Genomic DNA, 5,459 nt, shown 5'->3' with positions numbered 1-5,459 from the left:
AGACTCGCTTCAGATTAAAAGACGCACAAAGACTAAAAGGAAGGGGATGGAAAAAGATATTACCTTGATGGACCTAGATGGTAATGTGCTGAATGACGTGGGAAGTCAGATAAAGACAAATACCACATGATTTCACATGCATGTGGAATCTAAAGAACAAAATCAACAACAACAACAACAAAAGCATAAATAAACTCATAGATACAGAGAATATTTAGAGGGCTACTAGATGGGAGGGGGATTGGGGGACGACAAAAAAAGGCAAAGGGATTAAGAGTACAAATGGGTAGTTGCAGAATAGACATGGAGATGTAGAGTGTAGCATGGGGAAGAGGGTTAATAATGTAATAAATATGTAAGGGTGAAGAAGGGTACTAGATTTAGTGGGGTCATCACTTTGCGAGTTATATGGATCTCTGATCACTATGCTATACAACTGAAACTGGTATATTACTGTATGCCAACTATAAGTGGGAAAAGAACTCATTGAATTATACAATGTAAATACAAGCAACTCATTGTCAATTATATTTCAATAAAGACAAAAATATGAAAAAAAAATTAAGTCTATGTCATCTAGGGAAGCTCTTTAAGATAAAGACCTTAAGCTAATGTTCTTCATTCCTCACATAAATCAAATGATACAAAAATTTATTTACCAAAAATAGTAGAATTTCTTGGTTATTTAGGATGTCTTTTACTAGAGCGCTTAGATATTTAGCTAGTGGTAATCAAACAAGTAAGGAAACCAGAAATATATCACATCCTGCCTTAACTCCAGTCCCTCTTGGGATGGCAGTCACTCTCTATTCTCTTTGACCACCAATCTCGTCCCTGTGCTGCTTCTCTGGAGTGAGGTCAGGCTAGTGAAATGTGAGAGTTTATGCACAACATCTTCCTGAGCAGAAAGGAGATTGTTGAGATGACTGAATACTTACTCTTTTAAAGCATATTCTCTACTGGGTGAAATGAGAGATCATCAAGATACCTTTTAAACACTGATGAATCCACAAACTAATGGGGAACACAGCAGATAAAGAGAGGCAAAGAACAAGATATTGAAATATAATGACATATATCCTCAACCAAAGCAATTTATTTGTTCAGTATTACACACACACACACACACACACACACACACACACACACACACACATGCACATTACACACTGTGCCATTAACTGTTATGGGCATGGGGGACATATATCGGTGAACAAGATAAGCAGTCTTTGCCCATGACTTACATTCTACTGATAAAGACTAACAACATTTATGTAAACAAATAAATAAGCAAGGTAACTTAAGAGATTAAAAGTGAAATAAAGAAAATAATATCATGTATTATAATGGACATTGAAGAGAAAACATGGCTTTTAAGCAGTAAAAAAACAAATGACTTCAGTCCTCTCTAACTTGTTTAGATATTCATATCATACAAGCTTTGAGATTGCATCAGTGCTCAGTATAACAAATACACAGCCACTTATGCTTATAAAATTGACTTGTATCAGCCAAATTCAAGTATCATTAGGCATACACATCTGAAACTACTGAAACCTACTAAGATATATGGAGAGCATGTGCCTTTTCACCATTCAGCCACTCTGCAATCAGGCTTCTTTTTAACCCTCCCCCATTTTTTTCTTGAAAATCTTCAGAAAGATAGGTGACTCACACCCCTTCTGTAATGACAAGCAGCTCTCAAAGAAGAGTAAATTTCTTTAACGGTCCCCATGCTTCTGACATATCTGGGGGGCTATATCTTAAGGGAATTTAAATTTATACGTAATTTGTATAAGCACAGATTTAGAAGACTATGTTACATATCCAAATATATATTATGTTATAAATATATATATTTGTATGTATGTATGTGTATCCATTCTGTCTTGGAATCCCACATTCAGATGAAGTTTCATACCTAACACACTTCTCGGGACACCCATTCATACATGGTTTTGAATTAATAATCATGCAGAAGACTTCTAGACTGACAAAGCTGTGACACAGGCCAAGGCATTGATTAAATCTTAGTGAGAAATTTATAAATTTCTATATATAAGTGTGTGATTTTTTTTTCAACTTGTAAACTGATCTAGAGTTCTATGAAAAAATTGACCACCTCTGCTCTTAAACAAGACTTCTTTATTTGGTATCCAACATAGTTTGTCATCCTCAGCAGCAAAATAAATTTTATTTTCAAATGAATTTCTTGAGTTTCTAGTTCAACACATCTTTCTCACTAGGTCACAGGCATAAGTGAGAGAATTGTCCAGGACATCTATTACACAACAATTGCACCGATCCATTTTAAGATCAGAAAAATGTCAGGCAACAACCTATGCATTTGTGTTAAGCATTCATCAAATGCCTGGCAGTTTTTGAAACACTTTTGAGCTGCTTGTTGTAAAGAGGTTGTTGAACCTCTTCCATACCTTCCCTGGTCATAAATGTTTCAGACATAAAACTGTAGAATCTGGGAGGAAATCAAAACAGCAAACAAAATAAAGTTAAAGCCAAGCTCATCTGCTAATAAACCCAAGCCCTATCCCTCTGACGATTTTTGCAAAGTGATATTTACAAATATGATCCAACTCATTGCTCAACCACGGTAGTTCAGCCATACTCAGGCCAGAACCATGATCCCAGTAGCTTTCTGACACTGAATTTCTCCTTTCTCTAAAATGGTTCCCCATGACACGTCCTATAGAACAGCCTCTCTCACATTGAATAGGATAGTGGAGGTATTCTCAGGCCCTCATCAAATGTAGCGGGGGAAGAGTATTATGAGGGGTTGGAATTATTCTGTTAGGGATGTTTCCAAGGTTTAATTTGTCCATGTTAGAAAAAAAAATCTCTTAACTTAAAAGCAAAATATTAACATTATTTTTAGCTGTCAATCACTTTTTGTACAAGGAGTTGAGTTTTAGATATCTATCACAGTTTGTGAAAGGAATTGAAAATTTATCTTTCACTACAATAAAAGTAAATATATACAAAGCTTTCTAACCAAACTAATTGCAAAGCTATGTTGCTGTCAGAATATTGTAGGAAATTGAGCCAAATAGAGAGATGATCAGTGTTATAAAATATTTGTAATAGTCCACTAAGATAAGTGATATGTGATTTGTGGATAAATGAATTATTTTCTCTAACTGAGAATTGTACAGACTTTGATACTCAAAGGACTTCTTTCAGAGACATTCATCTGTAATTCAATCATCTGTAACAAGCCAAACTTTTTTATTTCATATGAATAGCTACCTACTCAGTATATATCCTGAGAAAAAATAAAAAATGGACTGATTTAACTACATTTCCTCCATTCATATGAATGTTTGGTCTCAGATAAATATTTGAGTACAAGGCCCTCTCAGAGTTTTAACTTTAATAAAGAAAAATTTATTCTTCGTTTCTAGCCATTGCTAATGAAATGTGGCTCTGGGCAATACATCACCAAGAAAGGAGAGATTAACGACTTTCCAATATAGTCATTTTAATTAGCTGTAACCATGACTTTCTCTTTGGATTGGTTCTTTTTATTTCTATGTTCAACTCACATTTCTCAAAATATTAAATGCCTGATAAAATGTCTTAAGCATTTCGCCTCCTCTTTGTATGGCACTGGGAATATAATTTTAAGACTCCAGAACGATTACCAACTTTCTTGTGTTCCACCTTATGCCAATCATCTGCACTTATATCACAGTGGCCCAGGAATAATATTTTTCTGTGAAGAGCTATTATGATGTTATTAATAAATAACTACTCTGCCGATAAATCAATATTTGGCTTCTAATAAGTATAGGAGTGTCATACTCAACTCTTGTAATTTCAGTATCATGAAAATTTCCAAGCTTGGAAAACCTAGTTTCCCTCCAAATTTTTTCAAATACCTGCGTGAAGTATTTGAGTTTTTCAGTAACCGAGTTGTATGTTGCATTTTAAGGAGCGCTGTTATCAATTCCACATCAGTTGGAATTATGGCTACAGCAGGAAAATCAGATTTACCCTTTCTCGTTGAGTTCTGTTCTGGGGACCAACAGAATTCAGTTCTACCATCAGTAATCTTTTAGCGGGTACTGTCAATTGCATGGAAGTAATTTCCTTTTGTTGCATTCATCCCATATTTTCTCTTAATATCTTCAGCTCTTTCTCTCCCCCATGCCCCTAAATTTTTTTATGATGCCTCCTTGAGAAATTGCCTCTAATTTTATGTCTTAAATCATTGCATCTATAGATGGTTCTCAAGTAAATATTTTCATCCCAATTTCTTTAAGGAGTTTCACATCCTCATTTTAACAGCCTGCTGGACATCTTCACTGAAATTTCCTTGAAGCCCCTCGAATTCAGCAGATCCAAAATGGAATACATCTTTGCCTCCTAAATCAGGATCTCTTCCAGATTGTCTCCGTCATCCCAACCACTAGATATCAAACCTGGCCTTTACCTTTTACACTTCCTTCTCCCTTGCTTTCCACAACCAACTGCCCAGTTCTGTTGATTCTGCCTGTATGATCTGTCCCTTCCACTCTGTGCATCGCCAGAGCCCTGTTGCAGTTCTTCATTAACTGGTTTGCCTCTCTTACCCACAATCCATCTTGTATACTACTGGCAGATAGCTTCTGTTACTCTGATCATCAGAAAACTGCTTGCAACTGCCTAAAGGATCAAGTCCATGCATGACAGTTCAGGGTATCTACAACTTCACTCAGGACTATAGGTCATTCCCCACTTCCTTCCTTTCCTCTTTATATACTCCAGCTCTGCTAAAATCATGCTACTGGTGATTGTTCCAGATGGGGTTTCCTGGGAAGCAGACTCCGAGGCAGGGATGAGCTTCATGAAGGCCCAACAAAGCAGAGCTTTTGGAGCAGGTCTGGCCCGGGGAGCTGTCCTGAATGGGGGTGAGAGGGCTGGGCCTTGATAACCCAACACTGATCCATCATTGGATGTAGGTTGCTTCGAGGAGGGCCGTTTTCTTCACTAGAGGCAGTCCTCAAAAGGGTCAACAGCTGATGTCCATCTTCCAGCAGCATTCCCGTCAGACAAATAAACGTTTTATAATCCCTCTGTTCTTCTAAGTGGATCTGAGTAGTACACACAAAGCCATCCAGGAATCCTCATCTACCCTCATGATTCCCCAGCTTCACCACTAACTAGAGCTCCCACACTCTCTGTATATACCTAGAAAGCTGTGGTAGGATCAGGAAAAACTTTGTGAAGGAAGCAATATTTGAGGTGACACTTGGGGGTGCATGGAAATTTGACTGGGGCTCTGAGAGCAAGAGGAAATCTTTCCAGCAGAAGAAATAGGCTAAGCCAAGGCCGAGAGGCTAGAAAGTACTTCTTTGCCCTAATGATCTCACCGTTCTGTTTCTGGAGCCAGTAGAACATAAAAAATGGTACATAGGACATATATACAGACACACACACACACACACACACACACACACACA

Source organism: Pteropus alecto, unplaced genomic scaffold (assembly GCF_000325575.1).
Source record: "Pteropus alecto unplaced genomic scaffold, ASM32557v1 scaffold3, whole genome shotgun sequence".
Taxonomy (NCBI): Eukaryota; Metazoa; Chordata; class Mammalia; order Chiroptera; family Pteropodidae; genus Pteropus; species Pteropus alecto.
This window is presented reverse-complemented; position numbering follows the sequence as displayed.